Below are 24378 nucleotides of genomic sequence, written 5' to 3'. Positions count from 1 at the left end.
AATGTGATTGACAGGAAGTGGGTCTTTCTGGGCGGAAACTGTCCGTTTTCTGGGCGTGTGTGAAAAAACGCTGGCGTCTCTGGGAAAAACGCGGGAGTGTCTGAAGAAACGGGGGAGTGTCTGGGCGAACGCTGGGTGTGTTTGTGACGTCAAACCAGGAACGAAACTGACTGAACTGATCGCAATGGCTGAGTAAGTCTGGAGCTACTCAGAAACTGCTAAGAAATTTCTATTCGCAATTCTGCTAATCTTTCGTTCGCAATTCTGCTATGCTAAGATACACTCCCAGAGGGCAGCGGCTTAGCGTGTGCAATGCTGCTAAAAGCAGCTAGCGAGCGAACAACTCGGAATGAGGGCCATTGTGAGGTGTTCAGAATATACTGGAAACGAGTGGAAATGAATGTTATTGAGGGTAATAATACCGTAGGATCAAAATTACCCCCAAATTCTGTGATGTTAGCTGTTTTTATGTTTTTTTCGAAAATCATCCAGATCCAAAACCAAAACCAAAACACGTAAGGGTGGTTTTGGCAAAACCAATCCAGATCCAAAACACGCGGATGGAACCAGAACCAAAATCAAATCAAAACACAAAACACGAAAAGTGCCCGCTGAACATCTCTATAATAATAGACATTCAGTCCTACCTATGACTAGATCTTCCCTAGATACTGTATACTGCAGGCATGAACATACTGTAGCTGTTTCTCTTTGAAGCCCAGGGGATAAATTACCTGGCCAAGATCATAAAGTCTTTACTCGGTGTCTACCACCTGTACCAGACTGACTGCCCTGCCCCTCCAATCAGTGGCGTAAGTTCGTCACAGTTGCCCAGAGCCAAGTTCAAACCAGTTGCCCCCCTCCTTATATTTAGATATATGTATGTATGTGTGCATATATGTGTGTGTGTGTGTGTGTGTGTGTGTGTGTGCGCGTGCGTGCGTGTGTGTGTGCGTGCGCGTGTGTGTGGAGTGTTTTGAATTTCTTTTTATATACTGCGTATATATACATTTCATTGTCTTTTATTTTAAATTACACATTTCTTAGCAGTCATACCCAGGATTAGAACCCACTGATAGCAGACACTTTACTGATGGTGCTATTTGCTCCTGTACAGGAAGCATGAGAATTGTAACTATATGAAGTTATGTGCCATCAATTAACTTACTTCAATGGTGTCACAGAATGGGGGGAGAAGAGCCCCCCTTCAGAGCAGGAGCCCGGCGGCAGATGACTCCGTTGCCTCCCAGAGTTCTGCCTCTGCCTCCAATATATGTTTTCCTGTATATCCAGCGCTTATTTGAATTTACTGCAGGAGTGTGGACAGCTTTAGGCTTGATACAAAAAGCACATGTTGCGGTGTATTGCATGTGTTCTATATTGTTACAGTACACATGAGTGCATCCAACTGAGCTGGTCCAAGATTGTGCCAGTTGATGGATAGACTATTGTGGACCTTGTTACCTCGTGTAGATGTCAAAATCAGATGGACATTGGACTATGAATGTTGCAGCCCAGTGAAAAGAGCAGCACTCTAAGGAATTAGTGACTACAGCCCCATTAGTGTCAGGTTGTTTGGTAGCATCTCTACAGTATGTAGAGGTATCATGTGCTCTCAGCAAGCACAAAGGGATGTGTCCTCATACAGTACATCTTCTCTGCAGTAATGACAAACAGACCCTCATGGCACACCAGGCTACGTGAGAATCTTCTAACTTTGGGCATCTTTTTTGCTTCTTTTGTGCCAAAATTGTTTCTCAGTCGCACAAGGAGACTGTGCTGATTAAAGTGATATGTGACACTTGTATATCTGAGTGTGACTGCGTCTCTTTGAATCTGTATACGAAGTGCACAAAATTCTGTATTTAGTCACACAAAATGGGCGTGATTCATTTCTGTAAGTAAAGCAAAAAAGCACACAACTGGGCAAAACCATGCTGGACTGCAGGTGGGGCAGATGTAACATGTGCAGAGAGATTTAGGTGGGGTGTATTCAAACTGAAATCTAAATTGCAGTGTAAAAATAAAACAGTCAGGATTTACCATGCACAAAAACAATATTACCCACCCAAATCTAAATCTCTCTGCACATGTTACAACTGCTCCACCTGCACTGCACATGGGTGGTCATTACGAGTTGATCGCTAGCTGGATTCGTTCGCTGTGCAGCAATGATGCAAAAAAACGGCACTTCTGCGCATGCGCGACGTACTAGACGTACTATTACAATGAACAATGTAGAGTAGTTTCACACAGGGTCTAGCGAAGCTTTTCAGTCGCACTGCTGACCGCAGAGTGATTGACAGGAAGTGGGAGTTTCTGAGTGTCAACTGACCGTTTTCTGGGAGTGTTCGTAAAAATGCAGGTGTGGCTGGGCGAACGCAGGGCGTGTTTGTGATGTCAAAACAGGAACTGAATAGTCTGAAGTGATCGCAAGCGCTGAGTAGGTTTAGAGCTACTCAGAAACTGCACAAAATAATTTTGTAGCCGCTCTGCGATCCTTTCGTTCGCACTTCTGCTAAGCTAAAATACACTCCCAGTGGTCGGCGGCATAGCGTTTGCACGGCTGCTAAAAACTGCTAGCGAGCGATCAACTCGGAATGACCACCATGGTTTTTTTCCATTAGTGTGCTTTTTTTGTTTTTCTAACAACTCTGAATAACCCACTAAGACCCTAAAAACCTTTTCAAACCCTGTTGCATACTTCCTTTTCCTTCCACTACTGTCATATACTCCTTTTATACTAATTAAATACATAACTACAGAATATTTCAATGTACAGTATAACTTTATTTAACATTATGTAATTTTTCCACTAAAATGTACTGTACTTCTATTATTATTTAATGTTACTTTACAGTATATGAATACTTAGTTATATATTTTAACATGTGTAGAGAGATTTAAATTTGGGTGGGTTATATTGCTTCTGTGCAGGGTAAATACTAGCTGCTTTTGCATGTAGCCCATAAATATTAGACAACTTTTTTTACACCACAATTTAGATTTCAGTTTAAACACACCCCACCCAGATCTAACTCTATCTGCATATGTTATATCTGCCCCACCTGTAGTGCAACATGGGCCCTCATTCCGAGTTGTTCGCTCGGTAAAAATCTTCGCATCGCAGCGATTTTCCGCTTAATGCGCATGCGCAATGTTCGCACTGCGACTGCGCCAAGTAAATTTGCTATGTACTTAGTAATTGTACTCACGGCTTTTTCATCGTTCTGGCGATCGTAATGTGATTGACAGGAAATGGGTGTTACTGGGCGGAAACAGGCCGTTTTATGGGCGTGTGGGAAAAAACGCTACCGTTTCCGGAAAAAACGCAGGAGTGGCCGGAGAAACAGAGGAGTGTCTGGGCGAACGCTGGGAGTGTTTGTGACGTCAAACCAGGAACGACAAGCACTGAACTGATCGCAGATGCCGAGTAAGTCTGAAGCTACTCAGAAACTGCTACGAGGTGTGTAATCGCAATATTGTGAATACATCGTTCGCAATTTTACTATGCTAAGATTCACTCCCAGTAGGCGTAGGCTTAGCGTGTGCAAAGCTGCTAAAAACGGCTTGCGAGCGAACAACTCGGAATGACCCCCTTGGTTTTGCCCAGTTGCTTTGCCCAGTACACAAGTGTCATATTTCAAATTAATCAGCACAGTCTCCTTGTGCGTCCTAGTCACTGCAGGCCAAGGGTGTACTGAGGATAGATGTATGAGAACCCATATGTATACAAGTAGAATGCCCTTCAGAGGTCATTGTCTGACAACCTGCACGAGTAATATCTTGGATGTATGAGACTGGTATGATTTATCAATATACACAATTTCAACAATTACGTTTTCATCAGATTAATGTGGAGCACAGTACTGTATGCTAACACAATACTAATGTTAGTGAAACATTGTAACCATGTCGGTACTATAAATGTAATTATGTTTAAAGTTATTATGCTAACCCATTACAAATGTCAGGGAATTAACATCCTCCCATCTGTAAGATGGGTATATGTTTCTGAATGTCTGATTATATATACAGTAATACCCCTTTTACACCAAAATCCCGCGTCTGACCCAGGATTTGGAACACGGTTCCAAGCCGGGTCAGACTCGGGACTCCCCCCATTTCACTGCAGTGCCGATCCGGGATATTACCGGATCGGCACCGTTTACACTGCACCCGGGTGCAGTGTCTTGTGGGCCGGCGCTTAGAGATGATGTCATCTCCAAGCGCCGGCCCACACTGCAGATCGGGACTCCGGAGTGTCTCGCCAGGGGCAAGCGCAGCAATCTAGAAGCTGCCTGTCTGATTATATATACAGTAATACCCCTTTTACACCAAATCCCGGGTCTGACCCAGGATTTGGAACACGGTTCCAAGCCAGGTCAGACCTGGGACTCCCCCCATTTCACTGCAGTGCCGATCCGGGATATTCCCGGATCGGCACCGTTTACACTGCACCTGGGTGCAGTGTCTTGTGGGCCGGCGCTTAGAGATGATGTCATCCCCAAGCGCCAGCCCACACTGCAGATCGGGACTCCGGAGCGTCTTGCCGGGGGCAAGCACAGCAATCTAGAAGCATAGACAGCATGTGCCATGTCTCCAGCCGCAGCATGGCAACCAGCACGGCGCCGCTGTCTGCATAGACAGCGTGCGCCGTGACCCCCAGCCTCCCGTCCGCCCGCAGGACACTGCGGTACGGGAGGTTTGTCATGCTGTAAATGGGTGCCGGGTCGGCTGACCCGGCTAACCCAATTACACCGCCTCCTTCCCGGGTCTTTCCCGTGTCCAACCCTGCGTATGTGCCGTGTTGGATTTCCGGGAAAGTGGACCCGGGGTGACCCTTTTACACCACCTGCAGTCCCGGGATTTTGCGCGCTCCCGTGCAAAATCCTGGGATATTTCAGGTGGTGTAAAAGGGGTATAAGTGAGATTACTGTCAAATGTCAATGTTCAGTATTAAACACTACTGCCCCAAACTAGAACTATTTGGAACACCTGCTGCTGTCATAGAGGTATTGCACCATTAAATTCCTTTCTTTCTTGGGGGAAGGGAGGGGGTATTGATATAGCAGGTATGTAACTATGTTATGTTATGCTTTAGTTAGTCTTTATGTACTGTATGTAGCTGCAATCAATTATAGGATGTGCCTTTAACTTCATTTTAAAAGCTGTATTCTCCGCTAATTGAAACAAACTATTTGGTTGCCATTACTTCTCCTACAATTGGATAAGTCACTGTCTCACCTCCAGTAGTGACTGCACAATATTGTGGAAGTTAATCTTGTAGAGGGTTCCAATGATGGGAAGAGGAGTTGGTCCAGGGGGAAGTTTTGCTTTTTCCAACATCATCCTCCAGTATGTAGCTGAACAGAAGGTTATGAGGATCACCAGGAGCACTGTACATAGTGAGCAGCAATCCATTCTGCCAACAAAGATCAAAGAATAATTCTCATGTCAGTGAAACCATTTAAAAAAGAGGATGTTGAGAGGGGTGACATAATAAGCAAACATTGGTTAATTTTCTCATAAAGGTGGGGAAAAGAGAATGATTTTAAAGAGTTATCCCCAGTGATTGATTATGAAGGAAGTGTAATGATCTGATTAAATGGGCATGTCTTGATTTTGTCTCATTATTCCAGCCATGTCTCATTGACATCCTCACTGCACCGTGTAAGGGCTCTCATTCCGAGTTGTTCGCTCGGTAATTTTCTTCGCATCGCAGCAATTATCCGCTAATTGCGCATGCGCAATGTTCGCACTGCGACTGCGCCAAGTAAATTTGCTAAGAAGTTTGGTATTTTACTCACAGCATTACGAGGTTTTTTCTTCGTTCTGGTGATCGTAGTGTGATTGACAGGAAGTGGGTGTTTCTAGGCGGAAACTGGCCGTTTTATGGGTGTGTGCGAAAAACGCTGCCGTTTCTGGGAAAAACGCGGGAGTGGCTGGAGGAACGGGGGAGTGTCTGGGCGAACGCTGGGTGTGTTTGTGACGTCAAACCAGGAACGAAACTGACTGAACTGATTGCAGTGTAGGAGTAAATGTCGAGCTACTCAGAAACTGCTAAGAAATTTCTATTCGCAATTTTGAGAATCTTTCGTTCGCAATTTTGCTAAGCTAAGATTCACTCCCAGTAGGCGGCGGCTTAGCGTGTGCAATGCTGCTAAAAGCAGCTTGCGAGCGAACAACTCGGAATGAGGGCCAATGCTTGATTTTCACATTCACTGCCCCCTCTCTTGTGCTTTGAGTAAAAATGAAAGAAACTCACTACAGGATATCAGGTATTCCCAATCTTGGCCCTCAAGGCACACTAAGAATGCAGTTTCAGTCCACAGTAGCCTATGTGCTCACCCTCGTAGGCTACTGTGGACTGAAATTGTGGACTTTTGGAGGTGGGAGTGACCATCTCAAGCCTTGGATGCTGCACTATAGATTTGGAGCGTTGTTTTTTAATCTTTTCTATTGTACACTAACAATGCAGGTTTTAGTGATTTCCGTTCTTCAGCAGAGATGGTTAAATCAAAATAACTGAGGAACTAATTAAGTCACCAGCGCGCAAATATGGGAATGTCTGCTCTATATAAATCAATATAATAATAATAATAATAATAATAATAATAATAATAATAATTAGAAGAAGAAAAAGAAGAATTAGAAGAAATAGAAGAAATAGTGACGATTATTATTATTATTATTATTATTACTACAGGTATATGACTTTTTTAATGTTATCCACAGTGCCCCCTTGTTTGTCCAGTAAGTCTCTCCCAATTTATTTTCCCTGCTGAGAATACAGCTTTTCTAATATGTATCTGATGCATTGTATATATTAAAAAAATGCAATATTTAAAAAATAACAGTGTTTACAGATAATATAAAATTAAATTATCTTTGTTGAATGATTAGTATCAAAACATAATGATTCAATAAAAAAGCATCATAATAGTTTTTTTTTAATTTGTACAATGGCTATGACAATTAAGAATGAATATAAATCTACTGTATATATACACAGTAAAATAGTCCTGGTATATGCCATCTCTCACTGCCATGGCGGAAATGGGACAGATCCCCCTTGTTTGATATACTGCATGTCCATTATTCAATGACCTAAGCCAGGGATTCTAAAACTCGGTCCTCAGGACCCCACACAGTGCATGTTTTGCAGGTAACCCAGCAGGTGCACAGGTGTATTAATTACTCACTGACTTTTTAAAAGGTCCACAGGTGGAGCTAATTACTTCACTTGTGATTTTGTGAGGAGACCTGCAAAAAAAGCACTGTGTGGGGTCCTGAGGACTGAGTTTGAGAACCTGTGACCTAAGCTGTCCTCATGTAGTAGCTGGGTCACACCCCTCCCCAGCAGCTTCCGCTGCAGTGATGGGACAGCCTGGACAGACCAGGCAAAGAGGATGTTGGACACGCGGATCTCTATGCTGGGAGCAAGCTAAGGTATTATTTATTTATTTTATTTATTAACAGTTTCTTATATAGCGCAGCAAATTCCGTTGCGCTTTACAATTTGAAATAACAATAACAAACTGGGTGATAACAGTCATAGAGGTAGGAAGGCCCTGCTCACAAGCTTACAATCTATAGGGAAATAGGCATATGTACACAAGGAAAGGTGCTATCTATTGCATAGAATGAAAAGACATGTGAGGATATGTGTGGACTGTACAGAGTGGATGCAATTTGATAGGAAGATTTATGAAAGTTATGTGGGCGGTTCTGGAATTTGATATGCTTGCCTAAAGAGGTGAGTTTTCAGGGAACGCTTGAAGGTTTGGAGACTAGAGGAGAGTCTTATTGTGCATGGTAGGGCATTCCACAGAGTGGGTGCAGCCCGATGAAAGTCTTGCAATCGTGAGTGGGAGCGAGTGATGAGTGTGGATGAGAGACGCAGGTCTTGTGAAGAGCGAAGAGGTCGGGTTGGGAGATATTTTGAGATAAGCAAAGTGATGTACGTTGGTGTAGTTTGGTTAATGGCCTTGTGTGTGAGTAAAAGTATTTTCGATTGAATGCGGTAGAGTACAGGTAACCAATGGAGGAACTGACAGAGTGGATCTGCAGACGATGAACATCTAGCGAGGAAGATAAGCCTCGCCGCTGCATTCAGAATTGATTGTAGTGGTGAGAGTCTCGTTTTGGGAAGACCAGAAGGAGACTTTTACAATAATCAATGCGGGAGATAATGAGAGCGTGTATTAGAGTTTTAGCAGTGTCTTGTGCAGGGCCGGCGCTTCCATTAGGTAGCTTTAGGCAGCTGCCTATGGGCGGGGGATCTAAAGGGGCAGCCCGCTGAGGCTGCCCGGGAGAAAACAGTGCATAATTGACAGTAGAGGGTGAATGCACTGGACCCGTGGCTAGGGGGCAGAATGGTGTCATAACAAGGTTGGGACAGCATAGGGGGTGTAGGGGGCACAGCTTGGAGTGCACTGTGTCTGTGCATAGTCATACCGATCGCCCACTACTCCCGTGATGCAGCATAGAACCCGCTGTCAGACAAACCAGAGTCTCCGTTCAGCCAAGCTCCTGTGGCTGGTCCCTCCCTTAAGAGCAGCCACCAATGAGCTGAATCTCTTTCTAGCAGACCCGCCCCCCTCAACCCCTTGTAAACTATCTTCCTCCTAAATGACGTGCAAGGCAAGCCTGAAACACCACCTGCCCAGGGTCAGAGCTAGAGTCTGATATATATCTGGTGCTGGTCTAGCCGCGGATCCCTTGTGCATGATAGTGATGTGATGTGAGTTACAGTATGCTGCAGGATGAGTGTAAAGTTGATGTGTGACAGTGTGATTCCCCCCACGCACTGGGTTAGATTGTAAGTTCTTCTGAGCCAGTCTCATTCTGCTGCTCCCACTGTCTTCTTATCTGTACTCACCCACCAGGCGCCTTTCATGTAAGGACAGATCAGCTCTTTTGCATGATTAAGTTGCTGTTCTGTGAACAGAGATCGGAGGTCAGAGGTGGTGGGGACGGCTGCAGTATCTAGAAAGTTATTTCTGCTGTGAAGCCAGCTCCAATCCTAAAACTACTGAGCTAAGAACACACAGCTCCTGCACAATGCAGAGTTAGATATGTAATAGCAGCATCAGACATGATCCTGTCCTCTCTCCCTGGTCACACTACACCTTTGCTAATCTTCACACACCACCAGGCAGCATGTACTCCCTGCCCTGCCTCACCCAGGTAAGTGGCTGGAGATTTGGGCACCAGGTTGTGTCTGGCACATGGCTATTGGCACCTTACTGTGCCAACTGTCTGCATGGTCTGGCGCTGTTTTACCCAAGCATTGTGCAGGGTGAACTGTCTGCATGTTTGTTGGAGGCAGATAACAAGAAATGGGTGCCTTACAATTCACCAGGCACTGCAGCTGTAGTCTCATCGGGTGGTATTCATGTGACCGACGGTCACATGACCTCCCCCAACATCCCGCCCCCTCACTATCCCGATGGTCAGCATGCCGACCAACAGGGACTATTTCCACTCGTGGGAATAGAACCCGGGGCAACCGCAAGGGGCTTGCTGCACTTGCCCCCTTCTCTCCACCCCGCCGGGATCCTGGGAAACTGTAAAGGGGAGGAGTCAGGTTACACCCTTAAATCACCCCTCCCCCTTAAAGAAAAGTCTCCTGCTGAGGGTATAGCAGGTTTGTGATTAAGAAAGGGGGTGGGTGATCTGCGCACTGTGGTAAATTAAATCGTCGGGATGAGCTGCTAGTTAAGGGTTGTCCAAACCCTTTTTGTTTAAATCGAATTGTAAGTATTCTACCTAACTGCGCTCAAACCCTGTATATTGTGATGCATTTGTTTGTACCACCTCTATTCTCTGAAGAGTAACACTAGAATGCTGTATTCCTTCTATATGTTTAACTTGTTTTTGTAACCTTTATGATAGTTAGTGTTTGTTTAATAAACTAGAGTAAAATGCAGTATTAAACATATGCTTTATATTATGCAGAATTAGCAAAATTAGCACAAAACAGGGAGAAAGGAAAAAAAGAAAAAGATACGTGAAATAAATATGCAACAAATGTAATTTTGTAACAAACTCCTCTTGGATAAGTCCTTCTTAGCATCTCTGTGCAATGAATGAGATCTAGTGGAATTAGTTCCTGGATGGTAAGTCTTATTTCAAAATAATCTCTCTGGACGAAAGTATATTGATACAGTACCAGATTGCGGTGTCCCACACGTCAGTGTAGTGAGCGTTCTAACTTTGAGAGTTTGGAATGGGATTGGATGAATGGCGTGGGGGTCTTCACGGTGTCTGTCTGCTCGTGTATGCTGCAAGGAGTAGACAATGTAGGGGTCTCCGGACTTGTCCTCTTTCCCTTACACTGTCCTACAGTGGTGCGTCCAGGTTCAGACGCTCCACTGAAGGACAAAACCTTACCATCCAGGAACTAATTCCACTAGATCTCATTCATTGCACAGAGATGTTAAGAAGGACTTATCCAAGTGGAGTTGTTTACAAAGTTACATTTGTTGCATATTTATTTCACGTATCTTTTTCTTTTCTCTAACGTCCTAGTGGATGCTGGGACTCCGTCAGGACCATGGGGAATAGCGGGCTCCGCAGGAGACAGGGCACATCTAAAAAAGCTTTTAGGTCACATGGTGCGTACTGGCTCCTCCCCCTATGACCCTCCTCCAAGCCTCAGTTAGGTTTTTGTGCCCGTCCGAGAGGGTGCAATCTAGGTGGCTCTCCTAAAGAGCTGTTTAGAAAAGTTTTTTTTTAGGTTTCAATCTCAGTGATTCCTGCTGGCAACAGGATCACTGCATCGAGGGACTTAGGGGAGAGATTTCCAACTCACCTGCGTGCAGGATGGATTGGAGTCTTAGGCTACTGGACACTTAGCTCCAGAGGGAGTCGGAACACAGGTCAGCCTGGGGTTCGTCCCGGAGCCGCGCCGCCGATCCCCCTTACAGACGCTGAAGAGACGGCAGAACGGAGGTCCGGAAAGCAGGCGGCAGAAGACTCCTCAGTCTTCTTGAAGGTAGCGCACAGCACGGCAGCTGTGCGCCATTGTTGTCACACGGCTCACTGACTCAGTCACGGAGGGTGCAGGGCGCTGCTGGGGGCGCCCTGGGCAGCAATATAATTACCTTTAGTGGCAAAATAAATACATCACATATAGCCATTAAGGCTATATGTATGTATTTTAACCCAGGCCAGTTTCTTAAAAACCGGGGAAAAGCCCGCCGAAAAAGGGGCGGAGCTTATTCTCCTCAGCACTCAGCGCCATTTTCCTGCTCAGCTCCGCTGGTGAGGAAGGCTCCCAGGTCTCTCCCCTGCACTGCACTACAGAAACAGGGTAACAAAGAGAAGGGGGGCATAAATTGGCGATATTTATATATTAAGAGCGCATATATAGTAAACAACACCTTCTAGGGTTGTTTATATACATTTATAGCGCTTTTGGTGTGTGCTGGCAAACTCTCCCTCTGTCTCCCCAAAGGGCTAGGGGGTCCTGTCTTCGATTAGAGCATTCCCTGTGTGGCTGCTGTGTGTCGGTACGTGTGTGTCGACATGTATGAGGACGATGTTGGTGTGGAGGCAGAGCAATTGCCGATGATGGTAATGTCACCCCCTAGGGAGTCGACACCGGAATGGATGGCTTTAGTTATGGAATTACGTGATAATGTCAGCACATTACAAAAGTCAGTTGACGAAATAAGACACCCGGCTAACCAGTTAGTACCGGTTCAGGCGTCTCAGACACCGTCAGGGGCTGTAAAACGTCCTTTACCTCAGTCAGTCGACACGGGTACCGACACAGATGAATCTAGTGTCGACGGTGAAGAAACAAACGTATTTTCCAATAGGGCCACACGTTATATGATCACGGCAATGAAGGAGGCTTTGCAGATCTCTGATACTGCTGGTACCTCAAAAAGGGGTATTATGTGGGGGGTGAAAAAACTACCTGTATTTTTTCCAGAATCAGAGGAATTGAATGACGTGTGTGATGAAGCGTGGGTTAACCCCGATAGAAAACTGCTAATTTCCAAGAAGTTATTGGCATTATACCCTTTCCCACCAGAGGTTAGGGCGCGCTGGGAAACACCCCCTAGGGTGGATAAGGCGCTCACACGTTTATCAAAGCAAGTGGCGTTGCCGTCTCCTGATACGGCCGCCCTCAAGGATCCAGCAGATAGGAGGCTGGAAACTACACTGAAGAGTATATACACACATACTGGTGTTATACTGCGACCGGCAATAGCCTCAGCCTGGATGTGCAGTGCTGGGGTAGTGTGGTTGGATTCTCTGACTGAAAATATTGATACCCTGGATAGGGACAGTATTTTATTGACTCTAGAGCAATTAAAGGATGCTTTCCTTTATATGCGAGATGCTCAGAGGGATGTTTGTACTCTAGCATCAAGAGTAAGCGCGATGGCCATATCTGCCAGAAGAAGTTTATGGACGCGACAGTGGTCAGGTGATGCGGATTCCAAGAGGCATATGGAAGTATTGCCATATAAAGGAGAGGAATTGTTTGGGGTCGGTCTTTCGGACCTGGTGGCCACGGCAACTGCCGGCAAATCCACTTTTTTACCTCAGACCCCCTCCCAACAGAAAAAGACACCGTCTTTTCAGCCGCAGTCCTTTTGCTCCTATAAAAAGCGACCAAAAGGACAGTCTTATCTGCCGCGAGGCAGAGGAAAGGGTAAGAAAGGGCAGCAAGCAGCCCCTGCCCAGGAACAGAAGCCCGCCCCGGCTTCTACAAAGCCATCAGCATGACGCTGGGGCTTTACAAGCGGACTCAGGAACGGTGGGGGGTCGACTCAAGATTTTCAGCAATCAATGGGTTCACTCACAAGTGGACCCGTGGGTCCTGCAGATAGTATCTCAGGGTTACATGCTGGAGTTCGAAAGGTCTCCCCCTCGCCGGTTCCTAAAGTCTGCTTTACCAACGTCTCCCTCAGAAAGGACGTCGGTTTTGGAAGCCATTCACAAGCTGTATTCTCAGCAGGTGATAGTCAAGGTACCCCTCCTACAACAGGGAAAGGGGTATTATTCCACACTATTTGTGGTACCGAAACCGGACGGTTCGGTAAGGCCTATTCTAAATCTGAAATCCTTGAACCTGTACATAAAGAAATTCAAGTTCAAGATGGAGTCACTCAGAGCAGTGATAGCGAATCTGGAAGAAGGAGACTTCATGGTGTCCTTGGACATAAAAGATGCTTATCTACATGTCCCGATTTACCCCTCACACCAAGGGTATCTCAGGTTCGTGATACAAGACTGTCATTATCAGTTTCAAACGCTGCCGTTTGGGTTGTCCACGGCCCCTCGGGTCTTTACCAAGGTAATGACCGAAATGATGGTTCTTCTACGAAGAAAAGGCGTATTAATTATCCCTTACTTGGACGATCTCCTGATAAGGGCAAAGTCCAGAGAACAGCTGGAAGTCGGTGTAGCGCTAACACAAGTAGTGCTTCAGCAACACGGGTGGATTCTAAATCTTCCAAAATCTCAATTGACCCCGACAACACATCTGCTGTTCCTGGGCATGATTCTGGACACGGTTCAGAAAAAGGTATTTCTCCCGGAAGAGAAAGCAAGGGAGTTATCCGAACTTGTCAAGAACCTCCTAAAACCAGGAACTGTGTCAGTACATCAATGCACAAGAGTCCTGGGAAAGATGGTGGCTTCGTACGAAGCGATTCCATTAGGCAGATTCCATGCACGAACATTTCAGTGGGATCTGCTGGACAAATGGTCCGGATCGCATCTGCACATGCATCAGCGGATAACACTGTCACCGAGAACAAGGTTGTCTCTCCTGTGGTGGTTGCAGACTGCCCATCTGTTAGTGGGCCGCAGATTCGGCATACAGGACTGGGTCCTGGTGACTACGGATGCCAGCCTACGAGGTTGGGGAGCAGTCACAAAGGGAAGAAACTTCCAGGGCGTGTGGTCAAACCTGGAGACGTCTCTTCACATAAATATACTGGAGCTAAGAGCGATCTACAATGCTCTAAGCCTGGCAAAATCGCTGCTTCAGGGTCAGCCGGTGTTGATCCAGTCCGACAACATCACGGCAGTCGCCCACGTAAACCGACAAGGCGGCACGAGAAGCAGGAGTGCAATGGCAGAAGCTGCAAGGATTCTGCGCTGGGCGGAGAATCATGTCGTAGCACTGTCAGCAGTGTTCATCCCGGGAGTGGACAACTGGGAAGCAGATTTCCTCAGCAGACACGACCTTCACCCGGGAGAGTGGGGACTTCATCCAGAAGTTTTCCACATGATTGTGAACCGTTGGGAAAAACCAAAGGTGGACATGATGGCGTCTCGCCTCAACAAAAAATTGGACAGGTAGTGCGCCAGGTCAAGAGACCCTCAGGCAATAGCTGTGGACGCTCTGGTAACACCGTGGGTGTACCAGTCAGTGTATGTGTTCCCTCCTCTGCCTCTCATACCAAAGGTACTGAGAATTATACGGAAAAGAGGAGTAAGAACAATACTGGTAGCTCCGGACTGGCCAAGAAGAACTTGGTATCCGGAACTTCAAGAGATGCTCACGGAGGATCCGTGGCCTCTACCTCTAAGAAGGGATCTGCTTCAGCAGGGACCTTGTATGTTCCAAGACTTACCGCGGCTGCGTTTGACGGCATGGCGGTTGAACGCCGGATTCTAAAAGAGAAGGGCATTCCTGAGGAAGTTATTCCTACTTTAATTAAAGCCAGGAAAGAAGTGACCGCACAACATTATCACCGCATTTGGAGAAAATATGTTGCGTGGTGTGAGGCCAAGAAGGCTCCAACGGAAGAATTTCAATTGGGTCGATTCTTACATTTCCTGCAAGCAGGATTGTCTATGGGCCTCAAATTGGGGTCCATTAAAGTTCAAATTTCGGCCTTATCAATTTTCTTCCAGAAGGAATTGGCGTCAGTGCCTGAAGTACAAACTTTTGTCAAAGGTGTACTACATATACAACCCCCAATAGTGCCTCCAGTGGCACCGTGGGATTTGAACGTGGTTCTAAATTTTCTCAAATCTCATTGGTTTGAGCCTTTAAAATCGGTAGATTTAAAATACCTTACATGGAAGGTAACCATGCTGTTGGCCCTGGCTTCAGCCAGGAGAGTTTCGGAGTTGGCAGCTTTGTCATACAAAAGCCCATATCTGATATTCCATTCGGACAGGGCAGAATTGAGGACACGTCCTCAATTTCTCCCTAAGGTGGTTTCGGCATTTCACTTGAACCAGCCTATTGTGGTGCCTGCGGCTACTAGCGACTTGGAGGACTCCAAGTTACTGGACGTTGTCAGAGCATTAAAAATATATATTTCAAGGACAGCTGGAGTCAGAAAATCTGACTCGTTGTTTACATTGTATGCACCCAACAAGTTGGGTGCTCCTGCGTCTAAACAGACGATTGCACGTTGGATATGTAGTACAATCCAACTTGCACATTCTGTGGCAGGCCTGCCACAGCCTAAATCTGTAAAGGCCCATTCCACAAGGAAAGTGGGCTCATCCTGGGCGGCTGCCCGAGGAGTCTCGGCATTACAACTTTGCCGAGCAGCTACGTGGTCAGGGGAGAACACGTTTGTAAAATTTTACAAATTTGATACTCTGGCTAAAGAGGACCTGGAGTTCTCTCATTCGGTGCTGCAGAGTCATCCGCACTCTCCCGCCCGTTTGGGAGCTTTGGTATAATCCCCATGGTCCTGACGGAGTCCCAGCATCCACTAGGACGTTAGAGAAAATAAGAATTTACTTACCGATAATTCTATTTCTCATAGTCCGTAGTGGATGCTGGGCGCCCATCCCAAGTGCGGATTGTCTGCAATGCTTGTACATAGTTATTGTTACAAAAATCGGGTTATTACTGTTGTTGTGAGCCATCTGTTCAGAGGCTACTTCGTTTGTGTTATCATACTGTTAACTGGGTTCAGATCACAAGTTGTACGGTGTGATTGGTGTGGCTGGTATGAGTCTTACCCGGGATTCAAGATCCTTCCTTATTGTGTACGCTCGTCCGGGCACAGTACCTAACTGAGGCTTGGAGGAGGGTCATAGGGGGAGGAGCCAGTACGCACCATGTGACCTAAAAGCTTTTTTAGATGTGCCCTGTCTCCTGCGGAGCCCGCTATTCCCCATGGTCCTGACGGAGTCCCAGCATCCACTACGGACTATGAGAAATAGAATTATCGGTAAGTAAATTCTTATTTTTTCCTTTCTCCCTGTTTTGTGCTAATTTTGCTAATTCTGCACAATATAAAGCATATGTTTAACACTGCATTTTACTCTAGTTTATTAAACAAACACTAACTATCATAAAGGTTGCAAAAACAAGTTAAGCATATAGAAGGAATATGGCATTCTAGTGTTACTCTTCAGAGAATAGAGGTGGTACAAACAAATGCATCACAATATACAGGGGTTGAGCGCAGTTAGGTAGAATACCTGCAATCAGATTTGTGATTAGAATCCCCCCCCCCACCCCATCACTGATTACATGAAGGCTCTTCCTCATCTCTAGGTCTACCAATCCCATTGCTTGCTCTCATCATTCTAGATTGAAAGCTTTTATGTTTACAATCTTATTTTTCAGATCACTGGAGGGAAGAGGGTGTTGGGGTGGTGCGGGTATAATATGTAAGGGGCACTACTGTGTGGTATAATGTTTACAAGGGACTCTAGTGTGCATCTTAATGCGAGCAACGGACACTGCTGTGAGGTGTGATGTAAATAACGGACACTACTGTAACCTTGATGGGGAAGCCGTCATCTCTCCCGGGTACAAGTTACACTTCCCCACTGAGCTCACCCTGTGCCACAGGTGACGTTCAGCACGGTCTGGCAGTCATGCCTCTGCAGCAGGGACAAGATCCACTTGGGATACTTATCGATGCAACTTTGCTTGTCTCCGATGTAGTAATGCCAGACCGAGCTGCTCGGCCATCCACGTCCTGATCCGGGAGCCCCTTGGCTGCCATCCCCAGGGAGCGGGTCCAGTACACACTATCCACCATGGTCCCCTGCTACGCATCTGGAAGTCGAGTCAGCAGCCGCAGCGCCCACTGTACACATTGCACCCTGCAGATACACTGACCAATGACAGTGGCAGCTGCTGCGGGAGGTCCCATACTGTGCACAGGAACAAGTTCACCATCCGGCCAAACACAGGTCACCGTGCAGTGCCAGCATAGTGCGGTGGTGTTAAACCCTGACACAGATCTATCTCCTTCACAATTTTTCACTGTAGGAGGAGGTGTATGTGTATGGGGAGGTGGGGGGGTGGCATAAGTTCTGCCTAGGGTGCCAAATTACCTTGCACTGGTCTTGTGTAAGGTATGGTCATATTTTGGATATGTTTTTTAGATGCATGTAACATGATCTTGAGACAGATTGAATGTGGGGAACAAAGGACAGATCAGAGTCAAGGATGACACCTAGGCAGCGAGCTTGTGAGGTAGGGTAGATAATCAAGTTTTCAACAGTGATAGAGATATCAGGTTGGTAACTACTATTGGCCGGTGGAAATACAATTAACTCTGTCTTTGAAATATTAAGTTTGAGGTGGCGAGATGTCATCCAGGATGAAATGGCAGAAAGGCATTCAGTGACCCAGCCCAATACAGATAGGGACAAGTCAGGGGCGGATAGGTAGATTTGAGTATCACCTGCGTACAGATGACACTGAAATCCAAAAGAGCTGATTAGTTTACCAAAAGATGAGGTAAAGATAGAGAAAAGCAGAGGACCCAAGACTGAGCCTTGCGGTACTCCAACTGAAAGAGGTAGCGAAGAGGAGGTAGATTCAGAGATGCGAACACTGAAGGAGCGATTAGATAGGTAGGATAGGAACCAAGAAAGGGCTGTGACTGTACTGTAATACAGCAAGAACTGGGTGGAACAGCAGTGTAGAGTGATGGGACAGGGTGGGGACAGTAAGGAAATAGGGAGGGATGGAGTGGCATGGAAGTGGGGAGGTGATGGGATGGATGGAATAAGCAAAGGGAAGACTAACATTTGTCAGCTCAATTAACATACTCCTATTAAAGAAAATTATATATTTACTGACACAAAACTATTTGTATAAATGAAAAATGTATCATACTGAAAACATAATATTAATCATATTGGAAATAATTGATACAAATTAACATTAGAATAAAAAAATGCATCAAAAGTAAAAACTTCTGTTTCTCTCTCATCTATCTTCAAGCACTAAATTTTCTTTCTCATCATCACACTCATCTAACCATTCTACATTTTTTAACACTCTATTATCATGGACAGTGTAATGGTTAGTATTACTGCCTCACAGCACTGAGGTCATGGGTTCAATTCCCACCATGGCCCTAACTGTGTGGAGTTTGTATATTTTCCCCGTGCTTGCATGGGTTTTCTCCAGGTGCTCTGGTTTCCTAAGTTTATTCACCAAAAAAACACAATATGTGTGTAAACAAATTCCTCCACACTACCAAGTGCACAGGCAAGTATTTAAAAAAAATAAAAAAATTAAGGTTTAATTTATCCAGTTTTGAATATTTAATATCTGTCTCCTTTAATTGGTGCAGACAGCGCTCCATTTTTTTGCAGGGAGTGAATCCCCTGTGAATAGTGTGCTCTGGTTTCTTCCCACACTCCACAAATATACTGGTAGGTTAATTGGCTTGCAACAAAAATTAACCCTAGCATGAATGTGTGTGTGTGTACATGTGGCAGGGAACATAGAGTGTAAGCTCCACTGGGGCAGGGACTGATGTAAATGGCTAAATATTCTCTGTAAAGCGCTGCAGAATATGTGTGCGCTATATAAATAACTGGTAATAATAATAGTCCATACTGCAGTTCATTCCCGTACCCAATCCTATTACAGTAACTTTGATTTTTTTACTTGTTCCCTAATAATTACTGTATCTAAAGCATCGCCTGTTACCTTAGTGCCCGCTATCACATGTTTAGCCACCTGTACCACTTCACAAACTGCCAATATTACAGCACATCAATTGAAAATTATTACATGTTTATTGCACACCCTCCTTCGTCACCATCTTTCTCCTTCCTCACCAAACACACAGAGATCCCAACACTCCAGACATTCATATCCAGGACATCCAGATATTACACACAAAGCTCCAATGCTATGTATGGGTAATAATCATTACAAAATAATCAATATAGATTATGCTAACCTTACAGTGGAAAGGGACAAGATTTGAGAACATATTAAGTTACTTACCTTAAAACGCTGAGTTGGAAAATACAGATTTCAGTTTACAATTCTCTCTGTGCAGCTCAAATGGTTGTTGTGGCTTGTAGACACATTACTGTGACTGGGGACTGGGATAGGTCAAAACATACAAAGCCAGGTATTTAAAAATCTAAGATGGAATTTCCTGTCTCCAACTTCAGCATATTGGTGGTCATTCCGAGTTGATTGCAGCCAGCAACTTTTTGCTGCTGCTGCGATCAACTAGTCCACGCCTATGGGGGAGTGTATTTTAGCTTTACAGGGCTGCGATCGCTTGTGCAGCCCTGCTAAGCTAAAAAAAATCATACAAAAAATGACTAACCCTGGTCATACTTACCCTGTGCGACGATCTCTGCGATACTGGAGCCGGCTTTGACATCAGACATCCGCCCTCCGTTCTTCTGGACATGCCTGCTTTTTCCTTACCACTCCCCGAAAACGGCAGTAATCGGTCCGGATCCGCCCAGGAATGCCTTCTTCTTGTCAATCTTGTCAATCTTCTTGCGGTCGGCTCTGCGACCGCTTTCTTCGTAGGACGCAATGTAACCCGGTGACCCCTGACGACGGGCAACGCTGCGCACGTGCACTGCGGCTGCCGTGCATGCGCATTTTGGAACCATTTGCACCGCAGCGATAAACCGCTGCATGCAAATGGGTCGGAATGACCCCCCCATTATTTCAGATATTGTTAGTTATATTTTGCATGATACTTAGGACGGGCTCAGAATATAATCCTGAGGGACGGGATGCCATCGGTCAGAATACCGACAACAGCATCCAGGCCATCAAAATCCCGACAGCCCCATAGTTAAGACACTAGCCCTCCCCTGCCCCCTACCCTAACTCTAATCCTCCTTTGTGGGTGCCTAACCCTAATCCTCCCCGGGGGTGGCTAACCCTAAACCTCCCTTCCCTGCTGCCTAAGCCTAAACCTCCCTGCCTGGTGCCTGACCCTATCCTCCGCTCCTAAGTGCCTAAACCTAACCCTCAATCCCCGGTTCCTAACCCTAACCTTCCCGGCCCTGCACCCCAACCCTACTTCTCCTGCCTAAACAGCGGTGCAAGTGGGTGGGTACGGCGTACCCGTAATAATTTAGCCGTGGGTGCGCCGTACCCACCACTGATGGGCTGCCGCTCCTTGCCAACCCGCGGCTCTTTCATTCTCCGCATGCAGCTCGATCGCCTCCCGGCCACCACTCCCTCCCTCCCTCCTCTGCTGCTCACCACACTGCTGCTGTGAGGGGAGGAGAGCGCAGCGTGCGCTTCTCCTGCCCCTCAGTGTCAACCTTCAATTCGGCGCCGACCCGTGAGCCAATCAGAGCTCGCGGACCGGCAGCCAAGGCTCCTGATTGGCTGCCGGACCGCAAGCTTTGATTGGCTAACAGATCAGCACCTAAATGAAGGTAGACACCCACACCGCCGTCGGAGACTGAGGGCCAGAGAGGTGCACGCTGCGCTCTCCTCCCCTCACACACAGGACAGCAGCAGCGCGGTAAGCAGCAGGGGAAGGTGGGGGGCACTGTGAGGACATGTGTACCCGGCACTGGGGGCCATATCTGGCACTGCGGGGACATGTGTATCTGGCACTGGGGGCATTTCTGTATCTGGCACTGGGGGCATATCTGGCACAGGGGGCATATCTGGCACTGGGGGCATCTCTGTATCTGGCACGGGGGGCATATCTGGCACTGTGGGGGCATTTCTGTATCTGGCACTGGGGGCATATCTGGCACTGGGGGGACATGTGTATCTGGCACTTGGGGCATTTATGTGTCTGGCACTGGGGGCATATCTGGCACTGTGGGGACATGTGTATCTGGCACTGGGGGCATTTCTGTATCTGGTACTAAGGGCATATCTGGCACTGGGGGCATTTCTGTATCTGGCACTGGGGGGCAATGTATATCGGACACAGTGGGGGCATTTGTGTATTTGGCACTGTGAGGCAATGTATATCTGGCACTCTGGGGGCATTTGTGAATCTGGCACTGTGGGGCAATGTGTATCTGGAATTGTGAGGCAATGTATATCTTGCACTCTGGGGGCATTTGTGTATCTGGCACTGTGGGGCATTGTGTATCTGGCACTGTGGGACAATGTGTATATGGCACTGGGGGCATTTCTGTATCTGGCACTGGGGGCATATCTGGAACTGGGTGCATATCTGGCACTGGGGCATCTCTGTATCTGGTACTGGGGGCATATCTTGCACTGTGGGGGCATTTCTGTATCTGGCACTGGGGGCATATCTGGCACTGGGGGGACATGTGTATCTGGCACTGGGGCATTTCTGTGTCTGGCACTGGGGGCATATCTGGCAATGTGGGGACATGTGTATCTGGCACTGGGGGCATTTCTGTATCTGGCACTAAGGGCATATCTGGCACTGGGGGCATATATGTATCTGGCACTGGGGCATATCTGGCACTGTGGGGGCATTTCTGTATCTGGCACGGGGGGCAATATATATCTGGCACAGTGGGGGCATTTGTGTATTTGGCAATGTGAGGCAATGTGTATTTGGCACTCTGGGGGCATTTGTGTATCTGGCACTGTGGGGCAATGTGTATCTGGCACTGTGGGGCAATGTGTATCTGGCACTGTGAGGCAATGTGTATCTGGAACTCTGGGGGCATTTGTGTATCTGGCACTGTGGGGCAATGTGTTTCTGGCACTGTGGGCAATGTGTATCTTGCACTGTGGGGCAATGTGTATCTGGCACTGTGGGGCAATGTGTATCTGGCACTCTGGGGGCATTTGTGTATCTGGCACTGTGGGGCAATGTGTATCTGGCACTGTGGGGCAATGTATATCTGGCACTGTGGGGCAATGTATATCTGGCACTGTGGGGCAATGTATATCTGGCACAATTGGGGTCATATGTGTATCTGCCCCCCATATGTGTATCACGCCCCCATTTTCATTGACCACGCCCCATGTGGCATTTGGCCACACCCATTTTTGGCGCGTGCGTCTTCAGCATGTGCATACAGTACCTATAAGATTTTTTTTCTACTTGCACCACTGTGCCTAAACCTACCCCCACCCCATGTGGCAGAATGCAAGTGTGTCCCCTGAGAGGATGATCGGGATTCCTGGCATCAGAATTTTGATGACGGGGTCCCCCCTCTCATCGAAATTCTGATTTTGGAATTGTGGACACAAGTCGGGATTCCGGCCTTGGTATTTTGACCGCCGGGCTCCCTTACGGCGGTATTGTGACTGCTTCCCTCAGGGCCCTATTCAGCATCAGTTGCAGTTTTGCTAATTTAGCAAAACTAAAACTGTTGACAATTGCATGCTGTGGCCTGCCAGCACAGGACAAGGCCATCCAGCATGCTAATAGCCACCAGAAATGCAATCGCATTGCTGACCGTGAAAAACAAGAGTAGCCCCCTGCTGGCTTAGCTGTGAAGGCAGGCACACCGCCATCATGTTTTGCTTTGCAGCAACCGCGTGTGTCTTCACACGGTCGCCCCGAAAACATCATGGACCCACCCCCATATGGACCGTTAATGTTCATAGGAAAATAATTAACTGGTATCCAGTCAGGATCGAGTAAAAAGTTAACAGGGATTTTGATTAGCACTCTACGCAATTTTCTCTTCATCTATAGTACTTTAGGTTGGCGAAAAGGAATTGTTATTTATTTATCTTTTGTTTGTTTGTAATCCAATCTGCATGCCATTATATATTTTTTCAATGTCGTAATACATTTTTTTAATTCTTTATTTTTTTTAGCCATAAATAATAATTCAAAAAATATATTTTTTACTATTTCTGTTGTGAATAATAATAATAATAATAATAATAATAATAATAATAATAATAATATTTTAAATCAATTTGAAAATGAGTGTGCTAGATTTCTATTCTTGAAAGTATCTATATTCTGATGTTTCCAGGACAGTTTTTCCTTCTAAATGCATGTTTCTGTTACAGTTTTCAAAAATCTATTCCATCAGGCTAACCTACAATACCATCATGTACTCCATGACACTTTGGTAATGACGCTGCCTGCCACTTCACATGATGGACAAATGGGAGATGATAGGTCTTCTGGAACTGAATAGAAAAATCACGAGGGGAGTGGGATAATGCCCAAACGGACAATCAGATCAAAATTTGGATTGCACCTCCAGTATGTAGAATTTAATAAACTACAAAAATGGTTCCGTCACTTTTTATCATAGCTGCTATGGGTGATCCTCGGGTAACGCCAAGAACCATGGATTAAAACAGATGGTGCCATGCTAATCATGGCTCCATCTGCACAGGAGCGTGCCCGCCAAGGCCTACCTATTGAAGCGTCTGGGATGCGCATGCGTGTGAGATGTGCATGTGCCCCATTCACTGCAATGGGAGTGTCTCTGTGCACCCCCGTAGTGCAGCTAGACACTGGATAGCCTAGCCGAGCTAGGAGTGTACGTTTGCAATGGAGCCGCATCAGATGAGTGCGGCTCCATCTGTATTTACTTACATTGAGACATCTCAAATTTACATCTCTATAGATTTACCAAAGTTTTAATACTCATTTATATAACAACCGCGAAAATCTTACTGAGCTCCGGCCCCAGCAGCCCTAATTGCCTTTAGATTGGAGCCATACTCACCCACTGCTGCTCCCTGCTTGTTCCCCCTGTTCCTGGGCACCCTCTACACCATTGGAGGCAGGTTTGCGGAGCCGGAGTTGATCTCCTACCTCCCTGAGGGTTGCGGTTTGTCTCCCAAGCTCAAGCCAGGGACTAAATTTACCTCCCTATCTCGCGGCAGATGCCACCCTTACCCGCTGCACGGACGACCGCCTCTTCCATGAAGTGACCACGGGACTGCTCTCCCCACTGCCTCTCCTCATCTCTGATCTGCAGCTCATGCTCCCGGCCTGTCTCCATGCCGTCGCAGATGCCCGCTGGCTCCCGTACATCGTGCCAGCACACCCGCCCACATCTCCAGCAGTCTGCCGGCTCCTGCTGTCTCTGCCGCGGCTCCCTTCTGCACTGCATCTGACGCATGTCCCTGGAGCCTGCTCTGCAGCCCACCACCCGCCACCACTTGGAGTGCGGAAGTGCCGCTTGCTGCGGCCTCCCTCATACTCCATCACAGGAGGCGGCCATCTTCCTGGAGGGCATTGGGAACAGCAGAAACAGCTTGGA

At 46.7% G+C, this 24378-nt stretch overlaps 1 pseudogene; it reads right to left on the bottom strand.

Annotated features, from left to right (window-relative positions):
- The window catches only part of LOC134949878 (cytochrome P450 2F2-like), a 59415-nt pseudogene extending 35298 nt beyond the window's left edge, over positions 1–24117 (bottom strand).
- Between the last annotated feature and the right edge of the window lie 261 nt (positions 24118–24378).

Source organism: Pseudophryne corroboree, chromosome 8 (assembly GCF_028390025.1).
Source record: "Pseudophryne corroboree isolate aPseCor3 chromosome 8, aPseCor3.hap2, whole genome shotgun sequence".
Taxonomy (NCBI): domain Eukaryota; kingdom Metazoa; phylum Chordata; class Amphibia; order Anura; family Myobatrachidae; genus Pseudophryne; species Pseudophryne corroboree.
This window is presented reverse-complemented; position numbering and strand designations above follow the sequence as displayed.